Source organism: Sminthopsis crassicaudata, chromosome 2, assembly GCF_048593235.1.
Source record: "Sminthopsis crassicaudata isolate SCR6 chromosome 2, ASM4859323v1, whole genome shotgun sequence".
Lineage (NCBI taxonomy): Eukaryota > Metazoa > Chordata > Mammalia > Dasyuromorphia > Dasyuridae > Sminthopsis > Sminthopsis crassicaudata.
In genome coordinates this window covers 140,582,316-140,608,312 of record NC_133618.1, presented here as the reverse complement: position 1 = coordinate 140,608,312, position 25,997 = coordinate 140,582,316, and positions in this window count along the sequence as shown.

Below are 25,997 nucleotides of genomic sequence, written 5' to 3'. Positions count from 1 at the left end.
TTCCACTGATTTGGCTACTCTATTTTCTAGACAATACCAAATGGTTTCAATGACCATTGCTTTATAAAATAATTTTAAATCTGGTACAAATAGGCCATCTTCATTTTCATCTTTTTCATTAATTCCCTTGAAATTCTTGACAGTTTGTCTTCCAGATGAATTTGTTATTTTTTTGAGCTCTGTAAAATAATTTATTGGAAGTTGAATTGATATAGCACTGATTAAATAGATTAATTTAGGTAGAATTGTCATTTTTATTATATTAGCTAGGCCTATTCATAAGCATTTGACATTTTTCTTATTGGTTAGAGTTGATTATTTGTGTGGAAAGTATCTTGTAATTGTGTTCATATAGTTCCAGACTTTGTCTTGATAGGTAGACTCCCAGATATTTTATATTATCTTCACCATTGTAAGTGGGATTTCTCTTTGTATCACTTGCTAGTGGATTTTGTTGGTAACATATAAAAATGCTGATGATTTATGTGAATTTCTTTTGTATCCTTCAATTTTGCTAAAGTTGTGAATTGTTTCTAATAGTTTTTTAGTTGATTCTCTAGAATTCTTTAAGTATATCATATCATCTGCAAAGAATGATAATTTGATTTCCTCATTGCCTCTCTAATTCCTTTAATCTCTTTTTCTTCTCTTATTCCCAAAGCTAATTTTTCTTTTTTAATTGTATTAAAACTTTCGATTTATAAACATATGCATAGGTAATTTTTCAACATTGACCCTTGCTAAACTAATTTTCCCCTGCTTCTCCCTACCCCCTCCCCAAATGGCAGGAGCCAATACATGTTAAATATGTTAAAATATAGCTTTGTGAGATGGAGACCAATTTATACCACTTTTTAAAGCTTTATTTGGAAATGTTTTGCCTTTAGTATCCTCAGGATTTGGGGTCTGTTCTTCTGTCTCAATAAAAGCTATCTATGCTCAAAGTTCTTCTTGCTTTTATGCTCATTTTTAAAGGTTAAGGTCTGCTCTTAGGTCAAAGGGAAGATTGTCCCAAGCTTTCTCTAAATGCAACAGCCACATCAGACTGCCATGGGCCTGGTGTTGCTGGCTTCCTTTCTGTGCTGAGTAAGCATGGCCAAGCCCTGTGTTATGTTGGGGTTCAAGGGCTCACTATTTGCTCCTGTGGTTGCATTGGAAATCTCACAGCTAGTCTGATCCACTGGCTTCTGAACAAGTTCAGAGTAGCAAACACTGCTGTATTTTAGCTAGGACACTCCCACTAGATTCCCTCAGCATGCAGAAGCCTCTCTTCCCTAAGTCTCACTGCATCTAGTGTTGTTCTGAGGGAAACTATGAAGAGCTCAAAGATCTGTCTATTCTGGTGATCTTGACTTTGCTCCCTGATATTTCAGTCTTAGACTTAAATTTTCATTGTAGGAATAGAGAAGATAAGGGCAGTAAGGGTTTTTGTTTTGTTTTGTTTCATGGAGAATCTTGAAGATAAAATGATAGTATATAAAGTATATCCAGAGTCACAACTTTCATAGAATCTTCACACTGAAAAAAATCATAGTTGTCTCAAGATCAGAAGTCTAGATCCACCTAGGTAGAAAGGAATAGAGCCATGTTTAACTTCTAAGTTCAGCACTCTTTCCACTAAAAGACTGTGCCTCCCTGAAATAGCCACTAGATCATTGAATACAGTCCCTCTATAATATTCTATGGTTATAAAATATTCTTTATAAAAATGATTCAAAATAAGACTTTAAATCTAGAAGCCTGCAGGACACTGGAAATGATCCAGATGTTGGTTGTGAGATTGGAGCTGTTACCAGTTCCTGAAATTTTTAGTTCAAGATGTAAAATGGAAGCCATGTCCTAAGGGGTTCAAAATGTTACTAACCTGGGCCAGATGATATGCTTCCAGATTTAACATAATGCACTTCTCTCCAAGTAGGAATTTCCTTCAGAGAAAAATATATAAGTAAGGAGATGATGAAAAATTGAAGTTAAAGATACAGAAGTTAGTGATGGAGGAGTCAATTTTTGTTTGATTATTTTTAAAACTTGCACAATTCTTTGAAATGATACAATACTTCTTTTCATGAAGACAGCCAAAGAAAACAAAGAGGGTACTTAAAAATAAACAAATCCTCCATCATGGGAAATATAGAATAGAAACATAGAATCAAAAATAGGAGGCTTTACTCAAACCTATACTTTTTCAAGAATTCACTCTATAATATACCTAACCATACTATATTTAAAAATGTGAAGGGAAGAGCTGTGGGGACCCATTACCTTTTTATGCAGTCCTTTTTACTGTTGGAGAGCTCTAATTATGAGAAAATGTTTCTCTAAATCTATTTCTCTGAAATGTCCACCTGTTGTCCCTTTTTGTGCCTTCTGGGGCCAAATAAGCCTAATACTTATTTTATATACTATCCCTTTACGTAATTGAAAATGGCTATTATAGCACCCTCCCACATTTTCATGTTTTACAGAATCCTTTTTTGTTAAATATCTCTTTGGATCTTTATGGCAATATTCACAAGACTCTCAAAGAAGAGATTGTTAACCTTATTTTACACAGAAGAAAATGAGTCATATAGAGGATTAGTGACATGTCAAGGTCATACAGATAGTTCACTTGAGAGTCAAGATGAGAACTATAATAGTCTCGTTTTGGCATTCTTTCGATTACAGCACACTGCTTTTCCCGAAGTGCTAATAAACTCAGCTAAGTGACTAAGATAGTCTTTAGATGCCTATAAGTTGGCAAAAACCCAAACTATTAGGCCTCTAAGTGCTTGGAGCTTGGCAGAAAAATTGTCATGAGCTGTGCAACTGAACTCTTCCTTCCTCTGAAAGAAATACCCAGAACCCTACAACGCAGCTGGAGCATTTAACCTGATGGCAGATTGTCCCCTGAAGGGCTTCTTCATTTACCTCCCCTGCATCATCAACCAACTTCACTCACTATGTGGCTCACATGGAAGCCTCAATACTTCTCCAGCAGGACATGTATTAAAGGAATGGGACCCTTGAGTAGAAGTTCCTCCCTCTCTACTTATATCTGTTTACTCACCAAAAGATGAGGAGGGCCAACTCTGGAATTTTGCCTCAGAGTGTGGGAATAAACAAAATAACTGAATTCAACATGTTTTTGAGAACTTATGGTGTGCAAAGCACTGATTAGAGAATAACAATGAGTTTCAGAGTCACTATTCTAAAGAAAAAATGTCTATTTTTTTTTACAATACAACTGGTGATGGAATATAGATTCCTTAAAGCAAGATCTGTTTTAATTTTTGTATTTCTATCCTACGCCCCCCCAGGACAAAGTCTTTCATATTTGGAGAGGAGTACATGTAAGTAAGGGGGATCTATTTGATGAAATTAATTAGTGTGTTATAGCTTATTCTTAATTAATCCAAGTTGGTTCATAGTGATCATCCCTTCTCTTTGAAAGGGCTTACAAGCCATCTGTTTGATAATACATTCTAGAAGTTTGCTATGTGGTAAAGTCAAATTTACCAGTACTTGTAATAGAGTCCATTTTATTTCTATTCCTAATTCTCTTCTGTTCTTCATGGTTTCTCAAAGACCAGCAGAAAAATTCAGTGATTGTAGAATATGAGTTGGAAGACATCTTAAACGTCACCTAATCTATCCCATGCTTGAGAAGAATTCATTCTATAATAGCCTAACAAATGGATCTTTCACTTTGAGAAGCAAGAAATCTTAGGTTTGATAAGTCATAAGGTTATGTAGTCATTTCCTAATTCCTCTTCAAGTATTATTTTGCTTCCATGTTCACTGGCAAAGAGAAAAATCTTTGGAATATAGATGACATAACAAAATTAATATTAGGGGATTGATTCCAAGGTAGAAAAGAAGATCATAAGAGAATCCCCAACTATATTTCATAAGTTCTAATTATTTGACCCAAATAGTCTTCATCCTAAAATGCTGAGAAAAAAATTGGTTGAAATAACCACTGAACAGTATATCCATGTCTTAGAATTATGAAAAATGGAAGAGGTTTCAGAATAGGAGAAAAATCAAATAACACTACAAGCAAAAAAAGAAAAGAAAAAAGAATGTATTCTACAAACTATAGGCTAATGCACTTTCATTTCAAATCCTAATAAAATTATGCAGGGGATAACTCATATGTTAAATGAAAATCAACATCTAAAAATATTTTAACAGGCAAAATTTTGGGCCAAATCTTGAAAAATTATTTTAAATAAGGCTAAATATAAAACATTGCAAATTGATGATTGCAAAAATTCAACTTCATAGGAGGAAAATATATTTTTTCAGAAAAAGATCTAAATGATCTTCAAAATTAATACTGATTGATAGTATGATATGGCAACTAAGAAAGTTAATATAATTTTAAGCTACACTAAAATGGACATAGGGACCAATAAGAAATTGATATACACTCATTGTATTCTTCCTTGCAGTCAGATCACACTTGGAGTACATTTATGTATACACTTGAAGGACATGCTTGTGTTCAACTCTAGGATCAGGTTTTAGAAAGGACATTGCTATGCTGGAAAGTATTCAGAGAAAAGAAACTAGGAGGGGTAGAAACTTTTTTTTTTTCATGGCAGAGGCTGGAAATATTTAGCTTTGAGAAAATGAGACTTAAGAAGAACATTATAGCTGTACTTGAAAAGTTGTTATGTGAAAATGAGATTTGATTTGGTCCTGGTGGGAAGAACTAAAAACAATGAATGAAAGGAGACTGAAGTATAAGGATAGTGTGATTGACTGTCTATGTAGCTCTGACCCATGGTACTTGACATCCAAGAGGTATACTTCTTCCACCAATACAATAGAGTGATTCCCCACATCCCCAAAATACCTGTTTTTATGATTTCAACCGAGTACAAGCTACCATGCCTGAAGGATTCATACCCTTTTCCCAGAGCACTACAGTATGTTTTTATTGCATTTCAGGTTAAGGAATATAGCTACCACTTTTCATTTTCCTACTTAGCTACTTACTCCCCATTGAGGGGGATCAAGGGTCTTTTGATTATATCAAAAGATAATGGACCAGACACACTGGAGAATGGGCTGTTCCTCCTCTGTGTCAATTATCTTCCAAACATGTGTGATTAATCAGGCAACAAGCATTTATTAAGTTCTTATTATGAGCCATCACCCTTGTCTTCAAGGAACTCACATTCGAATGAAAGGAAGGTGGGTTGATAAAATGAGGGAAAATGTACATACAAAAGATATACAGTATAAATAGAAAGTAATCTCAAAGGAAAAGCATTCATAGTGGAGTTGGTTGTGGGAGGGAGCAGGGGCAGTTCTGAAGAAGATGGGATTTGAGCTGAGTCTTAAGGAAATCTGTGGAAGCTAGATATTGGAGATAAAGAGGAAGGGAAGGTCATTTCAGCATGGGGAACAATCAGTGAAAGGTACAGAGTCAGGAAATAGTGAGATGATTGAGAATAGTAAGAATATTCCTCATCCACAAAATAAACAAAATGAGAAATGTAATACTAACTTCCCATTGAGTTGTTAGGCTCAAATGAGAGAATATCTTTAAAATAAACCGCCAAGACTCAACTGCTCTATCAATATTAGCTATTAGCCATTTCTATTATTCCCACATGTCAGGCAAGTTCCTCCCAGACTTGGCCCAGCATTGTTCCCTTTCTTACAGAAGTTTCCTAAGAAGCAATTTCTGATGATTGGTGGGCTTCTGTCTCCACCACAAAATTACTACATTAGAGGAGTTTGTATTCCAAGATTTGAGATCTGCTAGGGGAAAGAGGGAAGGGAGAGGGTGGGCCTATGGGGACCGGATGTTTTTCTTTCCCTAGGTATCAGAATTACTAATGATCACTTTGGCAGGAAAATGTTAGGAATAGATTTAGCCTTGAGGTAAGGAGTAAAACATGAAATGAAACAAAACAATAATTCAATCGATTCAAAAGTAGAATAGGCAGCTTCAGGAGAAGGTGGGTTCTCCAGAAGTCTTCAAGTAAAGGCTGGATGATTTTGTGTGAGTATATTGCAGAAGAATTTCTTTCAGGTATAAGTTGAAGTAGTAAATCCCTTTCAGCTCTCAAATTCTGTAATTCTTACTCTTTTGACTGAGTTAATTTAACTTCAAGGAAGTAGAGTACAAGGGTTTTTGGGACTTCTATTCCCTTTTTCCTTTCTGGAACAAAATGATCTTTTACTTATAGAGTCATTATGGTATCCAAAGATAAGGAGATTCTTTTCATCAAAAAAACTATGATTTTCTGAGTTTTGTCAAGATTTTGATATATGCTACATATTAAATACTGAGCATTGTGAGAACACACTGTTCCTTGGGAAAATTCTGGAAGGTAGGCAGTACTTACATGATCCTCATTTACGTGTTAGGAAACTGAAAATATGAGAGATGACATTACTCTCCCAATTGAATTGGGATGTGAACTTAGGTTTCCAGATTCCAAAACCAGTGATGTTTCCACTGCACCATGATTTCATTTGGTTTGCTTTTACTTAGTTCGGTCAAGCAAGTTGAATCCATGTAGAACAACTATATGATAAAATAACAATAATAATATAATAAATATTTATTTGGCACTTTTAAAGTTTGCAAAATACTTCTCATTAGCATTTCATTTGATCAGGTGCTCTCTTGATATCTCCTTATTATCTTGGGACATTTTTAAAATATATGACAATCTTCAAAGTTACTACTAATTTAACATGTGGCATGACAACCAAGAAAACACTTATATGGAAAATGCTCCTTCCATTGCCACTATATAAAAACAGCCATGTAAATAACAGAACAAAATAAAACTAACACAATACAAGTAAACTCAGTTTTCTCCCTTGAACCCTCAGGAAGTGCTATAATGTCAAATGACATATTCTAGAGGAAAATATTCCTTCTTAAAAAACACTTCATGCTTCAACCATTTTCTCTGGTACTCGAGTTGGTTCGAGATATTCAAAGAGAAACAAAAGAGAAGTAAGAAATCAGGTGATAGTGGTCCAAAACATCGCTTCATGGGCTCTAGACTTTAGAGATCCTTTTTACAAATATTTTTACAGATTAAAAAAGTCAAGCTCATTGAAATTTAGGGCCAAAATTATCTAATCTGCAATAGAAGGAGAACTTCAAACTAATATTTTATTAAAAAATTCCTGGGCCCTTTTAATGAAGTGGACCTCAGATCTTCCTCATGATCTGAGATACTCCCTTATAATATTTGCTATCCAGAGACACAGGATATTTAAAATTAAATACAGAATCTCATTAGTTAATAGACGTTACCTTTGACTCTCAAAGAGAGCCAGAAATGATGCATCAGCATTAGTGGTTCCCAAATAGGCAAGGCAAGAGTCATCTCTGCTGACTAAATGGTCATAAAATGGTGCCTCTTCATGCTGGACAAGAGAGAGTGGCCTAGAGATAAAAAAAAAAGTTTGGGGGCTTTCTATATTACATGAAGACATCCAACCCACACTGAATTTGGTCACAGTAATTAAGCAAAAGAGGGTGGAGGTCCATCTATAGATTGAAAGGACAGCAATCCTCTAGTTGAGACTCTTGTGATTAGGCAAGTGAATTCTATAACAGGTTATTGAACAATTAACTTTCATCTTGGAGTTTAAAACTTGGGGGCTTAGGAGAAAGAATCTCTTACCTAATTATCCATAAATATAATATATACATATAAATATGTATATACACATGTATACATATATGTGTGGTTCCTATATTAGTTAATTAAACTGATCCAATATATACTAAAAGAGAATTATAACACGCAATCAAAATCTCTATGGGTCATACTACATAGAATAAAATAGGGATATAATAAATCATTCCTCTCAGAGATGATAAGGTTAGGTTAAAATCACACAGAATTTCACAGAACTGGAATTTAATTCTAAATCCTCAACTGGAGAAAGAAATGGCAAATCACTCCAAGATTCTGACAAGAAAACCCCAAAACAAGTCACAAAGAATCAGACACAACCAAAATGAGCGAACAACAACTATAGATCTAGTGTATTTGTCATGATACAATATTAGTTCTTCTTTTCAGGATGAAATTGCCATTTGTCCATACCATTTTTGATCATGTCCCATCCTATAGGATATTAGTTTTTCTTTGCTGTTGTTATTGATATGATTGTGCGTTTTAATTTTACACCCTGCCCTGAAAACGGATTAGATTTGAGAAGAAGGCCAGCAAAGCAGTGTAGGAGTGAAATAATATACTTCAGTGATCTTTATGGATTCCCAGGGCCCTGGAAATGCAAACACTTATTATTTTGACCTCCCTAACTCTGCCCATAACTGAAGGTATCATGGCTACTTAGAAACCAGGCTCTGTAATTGATACCATAAACTATCCACAGCAGCTCTCGCCAGAATGCATTTGGCTCCAGCTGCCATCTCAACTTGCACTAATTCTCAAATGGAAAATGGACATAATTTCCTAAACAGAGCACTCCCCAGATGAATGTCTCTCGGCAGGGCATTTCTGAATTCAACTTAGCATTTAGCCTGGAAAATGAGCACTGGCTTCTTGTCTCTTCAGCCCAAATTCATTTGGAAAAGGGAATTTCCCTCTGACTAGATAATAAAAGAGAGTTCAGGCTCTGATGTTTGGGTGTAAATAAGTTTGTGAAAGCTCTTGTTCCTTGCTGAGCTTTGTTGAGGCTCGTCAGCCATGGGAGCCAGGAGGAGGAGCTCACTTGAATCACCAGCAGAGTTGCTTCATGCTGGTTCTTTCAATTCTCTGGAATTGTAGCATAAAAACAATAATGATAACAACAACAACAATAGTAATGGCAACTCATTTTTATATACGAATGCTTTAAAGAATTAGCATGTAGGTAGCTAGGTGGAGCAGTAGCTAGTGTGCTGGTCCTGGAGTCAGGAAGACTCATTTTCCAGAGTTCCATTTGGCCTCAGACACTTTGTACCTGGGTGACCCTGTTGCAAGTCACTTAAGTCTGTTTACCTCAGTTTCCCCTCTGTCAAATGAGCTGCAGAAGGAAGTATCAAACCACTCCTATATCTCTGCCAAGAAAATTTCAAGTTGGACATGATTAAAAATGACAAAACAACAAATGGTGGTATGAAAAAGAGGTGGCTTTGTTGCCAGGAAGAATTGGGTTCAGCTGTTGGCTCTGACACATACTGGCTATATGATACTGGGAAGTTAATTGACTTCAGTGCTCTAGGAAGCTCTCTAAGGTCTATAAATTAGAAAGGAAGTTTTGGCCTGTATTTGGTAAGGGAAGATACTCACTATCAGTTCCTTACACAAAACTTGCAAAATATTCTCATCACCACATCCCTATAACAGGAAGGAGTGAAAATACTGCTCTGTCCATGCTACAGATTTGAAAACTGAAGGTCTGAGAAGTGAAATAACTGGCCTGTGATCATTCAGTTAATAATGATAGTTGGTTTTAAACTCAGGTCTTCTAATTCTAAATTCAGAGTCCTAGTCACACTCTCACTCTGTCTCATAGACTAAGTCAGCATTGGAGGCAGAGGATTTGATTTGATGGTACCAATGGGTCATTTCTGATCCTTGCAGACCATGGACAAGCAGTCTAAAGAGAGAAAAGATGAAATTTTATTGTCACCTATCCCAAATTTAGGGTTAAGTCTGATTCTACCATTCAGGTTGGGAGAAAATAGCTCTAACCTTCTTCCCAGAGATGGTCATTGAATTATTTTCAAAATTTTACAGTCTTCTCTCACTCACACCATTTTACACCTGAATTTAATTTTCTCAATAGCAGAGAACATTTTAATTTTATCTTTATATCCCTTATTCCATGCACAAAGCTTTGCACATGGTAGGCATTCAATAAGGCTGATTGTGTTAGGTCAGATCCAGTTTTTATCATATATCATGGAGAGATCAATGTCTTTAGATTTCAATTTTTCCTTGATGGTATTCTTAATCATTTCTCTTTCAAGGAGGAGCAGAAAGTTGTCCTCTCTTATCTGTCTTACTCAACTCTCTTCCTGAACTTGAAGGCTTAAAGACAAGTTTTCTGGGAGGCTTACAGACTTCCTAAATACATAACCAGCCAACTGTCCTTTATTTGCCAAATCTCCATCAAATCAAAATCTCCTTAATCTTTTCCAATACCCTTTGAGTCCCAATGCCCTTCTTGATTCCCAACACCACTTGAACAAAGAAATTTCTTGATCTAGAAAAATAACTCAGCAATGATAGGGATAATCATTTTTAGCAAAACAAAAAATTGTGTAGGTCAAACAAAATATAAGGAGCCTTTATCATATTTACAGGATCCAATATGCTGACAGCAGAAGGTTGGTAAAGCCTGAAAACAATGCTGGCAGATCCATCTTATGCCTTCAGAACCAAGTGACTGCCTAGGTAATAATGTTTCATTTGTGATTATCTCATGAAAAAGTTGAGAAACATTATGAAGCTGAGATTTTTCTTTTTGTCCACATATTTCTCAAGCACCTCTTCTTTGATTAGAACTATTCTAAGTGCCATGGTGAATATAACAAGAACAAAATGGGAGGAAATAAGTCCTGGAAATAACATTGGATTGGGTATCAAGAGAATTGGCTATTGCTATTGCTTTTCCTACTGGTTATTGATATGACTTCAAACAAGTTACTACATTTATGTTTTCCATCTATAAGAGGGAATGAGTAATATATACCCTTGATACCTCTTTCTTACCTCCAATGAAATAATAACTGTTAAAGCTCTTTGAAAAAACTAAAGTAATAAAAAATAGAGTATTAATGTTATCGAGTGTTTACAGCATTTTAAAACACCTAATGTGTGCCATGGATTGTACTAAGTATCTGAGGATACAAATAGAAAAAATGAAATTAGTCCTATTCACAAAGAGTATCTATTTATTTAAATAGGAAGATGATTGTTGTTAGACAAGGTCCCTGCCTTTGTGGAAGTTATAATCCTGTAACAATATAATATAATCAACAATAAAAAATAGGGGTAAACATAAGATTATATATGATCAAGTAAAACTGTGTGTGATACATATTAGAAGCATTGTGGCAGGTACAAGATTAAAGTGATTGGAGGAAATACATGGTTTAATATAAAGAGTATTGAATTTAGACTCAGAGATCCTGAGATCAAATCTGGTTCTGGTTCCATTTACTACCTATGAGAGTTTGGGCAAGTCCCTCTGAAAGTCAGTTTCCTCATTATAAGGAATGAACTAAATGACTGCTAAGATTTAGAGCTGAGAAATGAATAAATAATGAACTACCTTTTAAGCATTTGCTCTGGGCCAAATATAGTACTAAACACTAGGGATACAAATACAAAATCAAAGATAGTCTCCGCTTTCAATGAGATCTGACATAAAGGAAAATGGTGTTTTCACTTGGAAAGTTTCAGGAATGAGGAGCAAGGATGAGATGGCTTTCTTTCCACTAAAGAAAGATGATGGATTTTTAAGAAATCCTGGACATTAACAATCTGAACAAGTGCTATAGAGCATGCATGCTTGTGTACACACACACACACACACACACACACACACACACAGAGCTGTTTGTTGAGTTTTCAGGGCAATTGTTCATTTGAAACTCCCTCAGCAATCATAGTTGACCTCCTAGCTTCATATCCCACATTAACCACAGGTCACATATACTCTTAAAAAAAGAAAAACCCAGGGGAGACTCAGCCTTTGCATGGCAGCACAGACTTCATTGTGTTTTCCGTGGAATGAAATCTAACATTTGTGCCAGCACCTCCTCCGGCTTCCTTTTTGGTCTGTGGTATGTGCTCCTGAGTGACAGCTTCCTGTGGCTAAATTTCTTTTGTCCAGAGGTAGAATGCTTCCCCTTGGCTTTCTGCTGGAAGTGAGCTTTCTGGTGAGAAGTTGGGACTCAATGGAGTTGACTTTCTAAACTTCAGATGGCCCTTCTGGTTTGAAGTCCCTGGAGGTTACTTCAGCTTGGTTTCCCAGAGAAAAGTCAAAAGCAGAGCCACATTGCTGGTTAGACAGACACAGAAAATGGATAAAGGAGGGAAGGGCCATTCCTCTTACTTGACAGTGCCAAATGCTTCTAGTAGCCTAGGTTTTTGTTAGCTATCGTGAGGTTGCTTGAAAGACGAGTAGATTATGTGAGTAGCACAAGTGTACAGATCTCTTGCAATTGATTATCTTCCTCCTCCTGGGTTCTTCTTGGGACAGAAATACTTGAGGAGGGGCAATGTCTTTCACCTAACCCCCTATCTTTAAAGCAGAGATGTCAAACTCACTGAAAAAATCCCCAATGACCCAAACAGATTAAAATGGAATGTTTAAGAAAACAAATAAAAATATAAAACAACACAGATAATGTTAATCCGTGGTTTTCTAAGTAAGTACAAGTGTAGCAGGGATGTTTTTCTATTTGAATTTGGCAGTACTGCTCTAGAGAACACACTTTTGAGAACTCATAATGCTGCGGTAAGCACTGCCAATAAAGCTCAAAGGAATGAGCCGGGAGAGAGGGATCAGTAGCTTCTTCATCAGTTCATATATTTCTCTGTCCATCATACAGAGAATTAGTATCAGTCCTTCAGTCAGCCAACTAACCAATTATTCAACAAATATTAACTAAATGCTTATTATATGTACTAAATACTAGAGATTCAAAGATGCATAATGGATATAGATTCGATATAGCTTAGATTCTCTTAAGAGTGTTCACATTCTAATAGGAAGACATGCAAACAATTAAGTACATATGGTATAAATGGGAGGATGTCTCAGAGAGACACCCAGTAAGGAGAAAATAGGACAAGAAAGGCTTCTTATAGAAGATAAGATTTGAATTGAGTATTATTTTTTTCTTGTTTTAAAAAGCTTTTTATTTTCAAAACATACAGATAATTTTTCAACATTGACCCTTGTATATCTTTGTTTCAGATTCCTTCTTCTTCCCTCCACCCTCTCCCAAGATGACAAGCAATCCAATATATATATATATATATATATATGTATATATATATATATATATACATATATATATATATATATATATATGTTAAATCCAATGTGTATAAACATTTATACAATTCTTGCTGTACAAGAAAAATCAGATCAAAAAGAAAAATAAATGATAAAGAAAACAAAATACAAGAGAACAACAACAAAAAAGAGTGAGAATGTTATGTTGTGATCTACACTCAGTTCCTACAGTTCTCTCTCTAGGTGTAGATGGCTGTCTTCATCACAAAATCATTGGAACTGGCTTCAATCATCTCATTGTTGGAAAGGGTCACAAATATTGATATTGACGAGTACAATTATTTCCTGGTTCTACTCATTTCACTTAGCATCATTCATGTAAGTCTCTCCAGGTCTCTCTCAAATCATCCTGCTGATCATTTCTTATAGAACAATAATATTCCATGACATTCATATATCATAAGTTATTCAGCCTTTCTCCAAATGATGGGCATCCACTGTTTTCAATTCCTAGCCACTACAAAGAGAGCTGCTACAAACATTTTTGTACATGTGGGTCCCTTTCCCTCATTTAAGATCTCTTTGGGATATAAGCCCAGTACAGACACTGCTGGGTCAAAGGGTATGCACAGTTTGATAACTTTTTGAGCATAGTTCCAAACTGCTCTCCAGAATGGTTGGATCCATTCACAACTCCACCAACAATGTATCAGTGTCTCAGTTTTCCCACATCCCCTCCAACATTTGTCATTATCTTTTCCTGTCATTTTAGCCAGAAAGGTATGTAGTGATACCTCAGAGTTGTCTTAATTTGCATTTCTCTTATCAATAATGATTTGGAACTCCTTTTCATATGACTAGAAATGGTTATAATTTCTTCATCTGAAAATTGTCTGTTCATATCTTTTGACAATTTATCAATTGAAGAATAGCTTGAATTCTTATAAATTTAAGCCAATTCTCTATATATATTTCCGAAATGAGGCCTTTATCAGAACCCTTAAATGTAAAAATGTTTTCCCAATTTATTGATTCCCTTCTGATCTTGCCTGCATTAATTTTGTTTGTATAAAAACTTTTTTAACTTGTTATAATCAAAATTATCTATTTGGTGTTCAATTATGAGTTCCAGTTCTTCTTTGGACACAAATTCCTTCTTCTCCATAGATCTGAGAGGTAAACTATCCTATGTTCTTCTAATTTGTTTATAATATCATTGAGTATTAAAAGAAACTCAGGAAGCCTGGAAGAAGGAAATTTGAATCATGTTGAATAGCCTGGGGGCATAGAGTCAGGAAGTGAATTATCTTGAATAAGGAACAATAAGTAAGATAGTATTTCTGACTTGTAGAGTACCTAGAAGGGAGTAAAAGTAAAGTTTCCAAGACTGGAAATATAGGAAGAGACTTGTAAAAGGCTTAAAAAGCTGAACAGAAGATTTTATTTTTGGTCCTAGAGTTAATAGGAGCCACTAGACTTTATTGACTAAAGAGGGCAGAGGTGATATGGTCAGGCCTTCACTTTGTTTGAGAGGATCACTTTGAGCTCAGAATGGAGGATGGTCTGGAGGTTATGTAAGTGGAAAAAAGGGGACATATGTGAGAGAAGTTGTAAAGCTGGAAATGACAAAATATGTGGATAGGTAGAGTGAGTCCAAGTGAAGAGTTGAGGGATAACATTAAGTATAAGAGTCCAAATGACTATAGGAAAATGATAGTCATGACAGGAATTGGAAAACTGCTATGAGAGAATAAGAGAAAAGCTAATGAATTCTGCCTAGGACACACTGAATTTGAAGTATATAGAGGGCATTTACTTTCAAGATGACTAATAGGAAATTTGTGAAACAAGACCAGAAATCAAAAGAGAGATTAGGACTATTCCTATAGATCTAGGAATTTTCTTCATAGATATGATCAAATTCATGAGAACTGATGAGTCTGCCAAAGGAATTTACTCCATATTATTATATGGAGTAGGAGTCTGCCAATTACTGCTACTGCTATGACCAAATCCAGCCTACATCTTGCTTTTGTATGGATATCTAGTTAAAATGATTTTCTATTTTAAAATAGTTTTATTGTTTCTTAAAATGTAAAAACCATTCTTAGCACATAGACAACCCAAAAACATGAGGTACATTTGCTCACCCCTGGAGAGGGATAAGGAAAAGAGGATCAAAGACAAACTTGGAGAATATCCTTTGGGTGTGACGGAAACAAAGATTCAGCAAGGGAAATTGAGAAGAAACAGTCATCTAGGAAAATAACCAGGAAAAAGAGCAATCATAAAACTTGGAGAGTAGAGAGAATTTAGGACAAGAGGGTGTTATGTTTATAGACATCTGAGAAGTAGCCACTAGATTGGGAGAAATTGACATTTATTGGGCAATCAGGATGATAGAGGGTCAATCTGCTGGTCAGGATGATAGAGGGTCAAATGGAAAGAGATCACTTGTGCATGTAGAGGGACTTGTCTTAACAAGAAGGGCCACCTCTTCACATGAGACAGGGGCAAAATAGGAGCCAGTGGAGGAAGACATCCTAGTAAGCCATAGAAATCAAGTAGATTGAGGAACTGGTCATAGAATGTTTAAGGGAGTATCAAAATATATGTGAAGTCCCATAATATGGAAATAATAAGTTGGGGTAAAAAAAAAGGACTTTGAGTCAGATACTGAACTCATTGAGTAAGGAATAAGAATATCCTAGGGTTTGGCATATAAAGAATAATAGAATCTTCAAACAATAACAAATTTGCATCAAATGAATCTCAAAGAAAAAGTGATTACTAATCAATGGCAATAGTGAGAAAGTTTGGGAATTGCAAATTGAGGAGCAAAGAATATTCTGACTCCCCCACCTGAGTGTCAAGGTATCAATGAAAATACAACCAGTACTGCAAAGAGTGGTCAGGAATACAAAGTCATCAGGAGAGGGCCAAGGCTCAATGAGAATCTGAAGACAGAGGGAATGGAAAAATAAAAGGTTTAAGATAAAAAGCAAAGTATGTTGTCATTGTTGCTATTGGGTTTTTTTTTTTTTTTTTTTAAACTATGGGGTAAGTATTGCAAAAGGCACAGCAGAAGAAATGGTTAGAATAGGTGTTATAATTTTGGAGTTAAGTTTGAGGCAGATGGAACAAAGGAGTAGTCATTAGGGGGTAGAGATACAGATTTGTACAATGACAGCCAGAGGTTCAGAATCACTGAGATGGGGGCACATTATGGAGTATGATAGGGTAGTAATACACTGATTATTGAGAAATTAGTCCAGGCAGAATGACAGTAGCTAGAGAGGTTTCCTAAAGGAATTGGGTGATTACTATTCAAGGCTCTCCATTGAGATTCAACCTTATAACAGATAGAGATGTTGAGTCTCTGGACCACCTCACAAAAAGTAGAAGGTAAAATTATGGCCTGGGGGTAGGAGCTAGAAATTCTACATGGCCGGGATCCCTGGGATGCCTTGCAGAGTACTGAAGAAGTCCCCAGAGCCACGCGAAGGCACAGGTAAGGATAATAGGGAAATTAATACCCACAGTTCCTACTTCAAAGGATTGTTGTGGAGTTCCTTTGTTCAGGTGCTCAGGGGTATCCAACAAGATCTTCATGACCCCATGGACATAGAACACCAAGCTCTACTATTATTCTCCACTATTTCCAAAGTCTATGAGGTTTCAATATTATATAAATGTCAGTATGTTTTGCATTTTTAGGGGGAAAGATTTGTCTGTTTTGTTTTTATTTTGGTCTGTATCTGTAATTATTCAGCATGAGCAATTTCTTCTAAGGCTATAAATCATCATCTGTCTCTTTCTCTATGTCTCTCTGTCTCTGTCTTTCTGTTTCTGCTCTCTTTCTCTGTATCTTTCTGTCTTTATATCTCTCTGTCTCTGTCTCTCTCTCCAGAGATGGAATGAGTTTCCAGAGGGAAGAGATTTCTATGAAGAAAAGTCAAGAAAACACTGGAGAGAAATGAAGACATGACTTGTGCAGGCCTCTTTCTTGCTCTTACTCTCCTTCATCCCTCTTTATTCTCTAGAGTCCAGTATCCTTATGTTGATCAATTGGCTAGGGAATCCAAAGTCCCCTAATATAATGACCCAACCTTTATCCCAAAGTCACCTGGCAGGACTATCATTCTGTAGACAGTGGTTCTCAGGTGTTGTCACACAGGAAAAAACTTGATTAACACATTCACACTAAAGTGTTAATTGCTATTAATAGCTTAGCTTGTTACTTCTCCCAGGAATGCTGGCTTACAAAATAAATAAGAGGAGCTAACTTAATTGAAAGCAATAAATCTCTGACAGTGAGTTCAGGCATCAATAGCCTGACCAGGGGACTAATGGGGAAGAAGACCTGCCTAGTTTCCCTTAAATCATACTAGGTAAATAAAGACTTATCCAAGTTACCTTCATTTCAAATATCACCCAGGAAATCAGGCTCAGTATCCTGGACCTCCACAATTTAGATTCTTTAATTTATGATCCAACTGAGTTTTAGGTAGGGATTAGATGAGCTGCAGTTCAATGAGATACTGGATTTGGAATCAAGAGGACCCAGCACTGATGGAGGATTGACCTCAGACTTCCCAGAGCTTCAATTCCCTTAGGTCTCCTCTTATGATTTTTATCAGCTTCCATGAATCTTATTATCATCTCTATGCAGATGTATATCCAGTCCCAATCCTTGGAAACACTTGTGTTTCTTGAAGAAGGAAGGAAAATGAGAACTGTTTCTTTTCTCAAAAGGTCTCCTATCCCGCACAGAGTCATGCAGAGATGGATGTGTGTTCCCTCCATCAATTAAAAGAATTTCAAGTAAAATTCTCCAGGTTTGTCTGGAAATCCTGGTTAGAAGATTTAAGATAGATTTATGTCAGAGTGAAAATGTTGCAACACAAATTCTCACTGTGATGAACAAGTTGATCACAGGGGACCTGCTAGTAGAATGTGAGCATCTTGAAAGCAGAAATGGCCTCCCTTTGGTATCTATGTCCACAGGCAACTCCTAGAATGGTGCCTGTCACATAGTAGATGCTTGATAAATTCTTATTGCTGGAGAGTATGAGCCCATGGGAAACTGATACCACCAGAGCAGCTGTTTTGATTCAACATTTTGATACAACAAAAACTTTTTAGTTACATATGGGGGATTTGAGGGGTTTTGTATCTGTGTGTATGTATTTATTTTCCCTTTTGAGAAAAGGTTCAACATGGCTGCCCTCCATCTTCTTAAAGTTTCAATCTACCCAAGGAAGTTAGAGATTCTCCCACAATGCTTATTAACTCCAGTGAATCTAATTATCCTCTGTACAGTTGGGTAGGTTTGAATCGCCTGACCTCCCCATGTCAGTTTATGGGTTTTAAACGTTTGACAGCTGCAATTAGCTGTAATTAGAAAGGATTAAAACCATCCATCAGGCAAGTTTTATAGATAAACCCAGATCAGTCTTATATCTTCATTGGAGAGCAGCCATGGAGGAGCAAACTAGGATAGTGACAAAGAGCAAAGGAATCCAAAAAAGGATGATGGTTCAAATCATAGTTCTGGTATTTACCAGCTGACTGACTTTGTACAAGTCACCTCTCTGCCCCTTTCTCTGATTTGCTCTTTCTCAAATGAAAAGTAAAGGGATTAAAATGGATCTTTAATGGTTCCTCGGGCTTTAGAATCTGTGAAGAAGCGTTGGATGGGCACACACACACATACAGCTCATTAAAGAGATACATGATAATAGGAAAGAAGCTTGATTTCTTATTTTTCTATTGACAAGGCTTTAGGAAATACTTTGATGTGGTTTTCTCATGGTTTATGACGAATTATAAAAAACAGACCACCATAACAACCAAAAACAAAACCTTTTAAAAAATCCTGGAGGAGAAAGAGTCAGTAATCCCAGCTGCAAACGCTCACCAGGAGCTCCCTTATGAGTCTAGCTTCACAGCACATTATCAGCTTTTGTTTACCTAACAGTGTGACAATGTATCTTTATGCATGTCTGCATAGGGCTTGCATTTGCTGTTCATTAATTAGCATCCTTTCTGTTAGCTAGACTTCAGAAGAGATTTCCATTAATTTGATAAACAGCCCATTGTCCCCTTGCAGTCTTTAATAAGGACTGAATAGGAAATGGTTAGAAAGGATTCATGTTCCCTGGATTCAGAGAAAAGAATCTGGGGAAGAGTCCAGATACCAGCTAATGCCTCCAGCTGGGGCATTATTGCCCAGGCAGTCACTTAGCTTATGACATATATGGGCAACATCTATCAGGGCTCTACACCTCCACCAGGGATGGACCCAAGCCACACTTCCACTGGGGGCAGACCAGGGAGTCTAAAAGTAACCACTCAGTGTTTGAGCATGAAATCATAGGGATGCCTAATATTGCACTATGTGTGTAAACAGTTTTATATCAGGTCCTCTTGAACCCTTTAGAATAAGCTCATCTCTAGCTTGATGTGAAAGGTCTTTGAATAGCCTTTTTGCCAAGTTAATATTAATAATTATTATTTTTCAATGAAAAACTCCTTAAATTTAAAGTTTTAAGATTCTCAAAAAAAATTTTTTAAGAGTCTCAGGAAGGTAGAGAGGCTTGAAGAAAGAATAAAGGGAGCTATACCCTGCTTAATCAAGTTATTTATCTCCTATGTGATAAAAATTGAAAAACAATGTTTTAAACTGCAGTCAAAACATATGTGTGTGTGTGTACATATATATTCTAAATTTATAATTAGGTGAGAAATTGGGATGGGAGAAAAAGTTCCCTAGTTCTATATATTTGTAGCTGGAAAGGGTCTTAGAGTTCTTTTCGTACAAGCCTCTAACTTGAATGTTAAAGAAACTGAGTCACTTATTAAAGATCACTTACTAAGGCAGTAAGTGAAAGAATTAATATTTGAATCCAAATTTTCTGATTCTTACATTCTTTCCACTGTGCCACTTTGTCCTGCAGTGTCCATTGAATTAGGAACCACAGCTGGAACTGGTCAAATTGGTCCCTTGCCATCAGCCATTCCTAAAACCAAGACCACTTCATTATTATTCCCTGATGTTTCAAGGCAAAATTCTTGGCCTGGCATTCAAAGTCTTCATAATCTAGCTCCCACCCATCTTTCCAAACTCTTTTTCTGTTGCTGCTCCTCTTCCCTCGTTCCTGGCTAGACGTCCTCACCCCTTTATCACACACACACACACACACACACACACACACACACACACACACACACACACACAGCATTTCGTCTTCTTTCTCTGTGAAGAGGTGATCCTCCCTGGACACAATTCTGCTTCATAGAATCCCTAATTTCATTCAAAACACAGTGCAGCTGCTGAATCTCTACCTATACTACCACCTAATTGTTAATGCTCTCTCCCCTTTGAAATTATTTCACAACATATCTTTGGTATTTACATATATACCTTGGCAGAGATCTTTGTCTTGATATTCCAGCACCTGGCAGTGCCCTGAACATAGTAGGTTCTTAACTTATGAATTGGAATTGAGATGAAATGATGCCAGATCTCAGAGAAGCTTCTTCTTATGTCTGGATCAGAGGAGGAAAAAAAGGCAGGAACAGAACAGGGACTGTCATTGGGTGCAGACTGATTTCTTTACTTTGTAATACTTCAAAACAGAAGTTTCTGGTCTATGAAAGATGTTCCCTTGACAATTCTGTCAGGGCCCTGCAGCTCTTGCCTGGAAAAATCTATTTACTATATCCTCTTGAGAGTTCCTTGATACACTGTGAGACCTGACCCCTAGTTCCTTCTTAAAATTCTTTTTCTATCATGTGGGACTGTGAAACTCTTCTTTCTCTTCCCTTCTTCCCCTCTCCCCCTCCCATACATCCCTCCTCTTCCCTCTCCCACACCATTCTCTCTCCTCCCTCTAATCATTCTTTTCCTCTTTCCTTTCCTCTCCTCTTTCCCTCTTCTTTTCCTGCCTCCATTCATTTCTTCTTTATCCACTTTACTCTTTTTCTCTCCTCCAAACTTTCTCTATTCCTTTCTTCCCTTTCTCCCTCTTCTCTTCTTCTTTTTCTTCTCTTTCTCCTCTCCTCTTTTCTCCTTACGCCTCTCCCTTCTTCTCCCTTTTCCTATTCCCCTTCATTTTCAGCTTTCCCTTTCTCCTGCTCTCTCTTCTTGCCTACTGATCTTCCTCTGTTCTGCTATTTTTGGCAAAAGAATCTCACTGGAAGCTGCCCCCTCTATCCCCTCCTTCCCAGCTCTGACCCAGGCTTTATTAATACATCCATCCAGAGCCCATCCACAGTAAGGGAACATGATGATGTTGCCATTTTTAGCCACATCTAGAGTGAAATGCCAAATAAAGCACAGAAAATCCCTGTTGATGCAAAAACTACTGATCTGAGGCATCCAGGGCTTGGGCTGGTGAAGCCCCTCAGCAGCCACCAGAGAGGATGAAGGTGTGCTTCCTTTTCTCCCAAATGTCTCACTGGAGAGGCTGAAGTCCTCTGGTGCTGGGAAGGCAACTGGTGTTAAATAGAGTCACCTTTCATATCCAGAAGCTCAGAAAAGGGCAGTGAGGGCTACCAAGCATCAATTTTACCTGTTGTGCTACTGGTGACATCCATTTCCCTCTGTTAATTCCCAAAGCCACAGTCAGACTGAACAGAGCCTGTGGAGGTGCTAGGTCTCATTAGAAACTGAATAATAGCCTTTCCTCCTTCAACTCTTCCATGTCCTGGAACTCACAAGATCACACACACACACACACACACACACACACACACACACACACACACACACACACTATCTCTGCAGTTCCTCATCCATGTCACATTATTTCCCATCTCTGCAGGTTATCTCCATTATTAAACCACATTTGTTCTTTGTCTTCATTTCATAGAATCCCTTTTTTCTTCAAAGATCAGGTCATGGGTCACCTTCTACATGAGACTTTTCCCATTTATCCATCTCTTGCCCATGGGAGCACTTCCCTTTCCCAAAATTTATCTTGTATTTTTGAATTTAATATATGTGTATGTTCCTAGCTTATGCACAAAAATGCAAGCCCTTGAGACTGGGAACTTTCTCCCTTTTTGTTTTTGTTTAACTAGCACTCAGTTGACACAATGCTTCTTGATTGATTGATGGTTGATAGCAAATAGCAGAGGTGGGATACAGCCCAATTTTCCTTACTGGTCTATGAGGATATCACATGACCTTAGTAGCAGCATTAAAGGGGGAATTGAATCTTCATACAAACCTGTGTGGAATCTTTGTAGGGTAGTGGAAAACTCATTTCCCTCCCCAAATTCATCCTTTGTGCTGCTGAGTCAGAGATTGCTGGGGCTCTTTTCTACTTTGACAATTATTTCATTCCAGTAACCCACTTGGAGCCTATAAAGAACTAGTTTCTTCTGCACTTTTACCATTAACTCTTAAAGGCAGTAAGCAATTCACTGGCAGAAGCAGATGCAGAAAGATTCCAAGGTTCAAATCTAACCTTTTGCCCTTATAAATTCTATGATCATGGACTGGTTGTGATCTATGTGAGCAAGAAGAGTTCTCACAAATATGATGTAAGATTTTGCAAACTTGATAACTTAGGAAATACATATAGAAAAATTGCACATGTTTTACCTATATTGGATAACTTGCTGTCTAGAGGAAAGAGGAGGGAGGAATGGAGGGAAAAAGTATGGAACACAAGGTTTTGCAAGAGTGAATGTTGAAAACTATCTTTGCATGTATTTCTAAAAGTAAAAAATTATTATTTAAAAAAAGATTTTGCAAACTAATTTTACATATAGCCTCTCATTTGAGCTCATAATATAACTGTGACAGTTTTTGAGACAGTGGCAAGGTTCAAGGAAGGTTTTATTGTTTTAAAGATTGGGGAATATAATATCTATGGGAATTGGGGGAGAAACCAGTAAATAGGGAGAAATTAAAGTTGAAAGAAATAAGGCAAAATTTCTCAATTAAATTGGGGTGATGAAGTCATAGCCATATTATATATCTCGTTTTTTGTCTTAGTTCTCAAAGAGGACCATGACATCAGGGAGGTGGTGCCATGCCCTACAAGTGAATTGGATTGAATGAAGGAAGGGCTGGGCAAGATCACCCACCTTACTTTCCCCTCCAGAGTCATCTGGGTTTAATGGCAAGACTGGAAAAAGCCCTAGATGCAATGGGAGACTTTGGCCTTTTTAAGCTTTTACTAAGCCATACCCATTCAGTGATTAAGGTAAGGTAGCATGTAATATATGTGTGCGTATGTATGTGTGTATGTTTATAAACACATACATACATATAGAATTATTTCTTTAAAAACAAAAAATCCAACACTGTCTCTCCAGGACCCCTGCCAGATGAATAAGCAGGTGCTTAAGAAATATTCATTATCCTTTAAATTAAAGTTATCCTTAGCAAGAAAAATAACACCTTCTTCTCTGAGACAAATGCAAAAAAGGAGAGTGAAGACAACGCAGTTTTGAGAACATAAAATCAAGGTGTTCAGAATGAGTCACATAATGCAAGAAAAACTCCTTCCCTCTCTTCTCCCCTAAACATTTTTGGAATTCGTTTTAGAAGAGGCTGTAACTCAGAAGGGATCTGTTTTCTCAACCACTTTGAAATTTCCACCCTGTCCTTATCCCCCCTCCAGAGTTATTCATATCATCAAAATTTTCCCTTTCAGAAAAGTAAATTGTGTAAGCAAGATATCTAGGTATTTGAGTTGGCTTCATCCTCACACCCCTGTTATAGTAACTTCCTGCTCTTTTTACTATTCATGGTGCCTCAAGAGTACCAGGGGAACTTGGGTTTCCATTGTAGTGATCTATGCTACAACCCAGCAACTCAGTTGTAATAATGCTATTCTGCCCAGTGCAGTCTTAGCAGAGGAGTTCTTGGACCCACCTCTTTATTCTTCTGTAGTTTGTGGAGGAAGAGAAATCCCTCTGAGTCTGATTTTTAAAAAATCCTTGGGGACCTTTCCACTCCACCCTCATCCCCACCCCCATTCATTTCACCCCAGAGAGATGGAATATTTTTGAAAACTAGCTCCCAACCCCATGGCTACTGCTTTACTCAAGCTGAAATATGGCCTTAAGCTATTTCTGAGGCTTTGTTAGGCACACACAATAAATATTTGCACAATGGAAATCCACACAGTACCTCATTTTGATGTAGCACCAGTGCCCAATAGCTGTAAAGTCCTCTTGGGTTACCTTCACACAGACTCATCTCTGAGTCTTTTACAAATGAGGGGTCCTGGGTTACCTGAGCTCACTAACTCATAGTTTTGCTTTCTGGATTAGCCCATGCTGGCCAATTTCTTTTTGTTTGGATTTAGAATTCGAAGGAACCTCAGAGCCTAGCCTAGCCTAGGTCTAAGACTCCACATCTATCCTTTTTCCTACTCAGCTGCATCAAACCAAGGCATTTCAGGCATACAGGTAGAGCATACTTGTAATCCATACTACTTAAAGGCTGAGAAAATGGAATTTTTGATCTCTGGAGTTCTGAGTTTGTGACATTCTTAAAATGTCAGAGGTAGTTAAATAAAATAACAAGGAAAGAATTAAAATCTAGATCCTCTGACTCTACAGACAGTGGTCCTGAGTTTCTGGGTACAAAATAAGCATTTCTGTTGCTGATGAATGACATATATAAGATGATTACTGCCTGAGATAAACTTTCCCTCCCCCAGTGGTCCTACTGGGAACTCTTCCGATGACTTGAGGAGCCCTCCCCCTCATCTTAGAAATTCCCTGGCCTGTCATGACAGGAGGAAATAACTCTGCTGAGGTTTTTTTGAGCCCATCCAGAGAAGCCTCTCCATTTCAAGAGGCTTTTATAGATCAATAGGCTTTGCTTACACTTGTTTTATCATTCCAAAGTGCTCTCAGATATATAGTGCTGAAAAAAAAAAGTAAGTTCAATAATCAGAGAGTACCAAGAGTACATTAATTATCAGGAAATACTATCCCATCAATCATCCAAACCACAAAAGAGCTAGCTCTTGACTTAAGGGAAAGGAGATTGTCCTTGTTACCCTTATAGGTATCCAAAGATAGTCACTTCTGGTTAATAGAAAATGTTTAGTTCACAGATCTGTGAATATAGTGGGGTGCCATTCTGGGGTATGAGTTATAGTTAGGGGCAATGGAGAATTATCTAGCCATCTGGCCTGCTCTCTTGACTCTGTTCTGTTTTACCAGAAAAGAAGATAAGATAAAGAAAACTGTCAGCTTTCCTATTACCATTCCAAACTGTCTCCATTCAATCTTCAGAATATAGTTAGCTAACAGGAAATCTTCAATTTACTAGAATCATTTTTTTCTTTTTGCTTCTCAGAGAAAGCTACAACCTACATGAAATCTACTCAATCTATCAGCATCCAGATCAAGTCCTAGACTTTATACATTTAGATTTTTTTGCCCATACTTCCTATATTTTCATCTATAGTCCTGTATAGTGAACCATTCCTCTGAACAACAAAGAAGTTGATCTTGCATAATTCTTAGTCATAAAGAAGACATGGCCCTATTCTTTCTCGTCTATTAATGACTCATATTTAAATAAGGATGTTATGTATTCTAAATAAGTTTATGAGGCAAATTGTATAAGCATTATACTATCTCCATTTCAGAGATGAGAGGACTGAAGTCTGGAGAAAAGAAGCTACTTTTCAAAGTCACACATTTCATGAGAGATCCTGGACCCAAACTTAGGTCTTCTGACTCCAAGATTCAAAATGCTTTCCACATCACTATGCTGCTGCCATTACTAAGACAGGAAAATGGACTCAGACATTTCAGAGACATTTTCAAAAAGTATTTCCCAGATAACCTTTACTTAACTAGAAAATTACTCTAACCAAGATAGATGATTCATTTCCTAAGCTACTTTCCCTCGTTAAGGCCTTTGCACGCTCAACATCTTCTCCAAAGAATGGTTTAATTCTGGCTCAATTTGCACAACTGTTTACAAACCACACCACAACCTGATAAAAATTCTGGGCTCTCTGGCTTGTTTTTGTGTTTTTCAAGTGATTTCTGAAAAA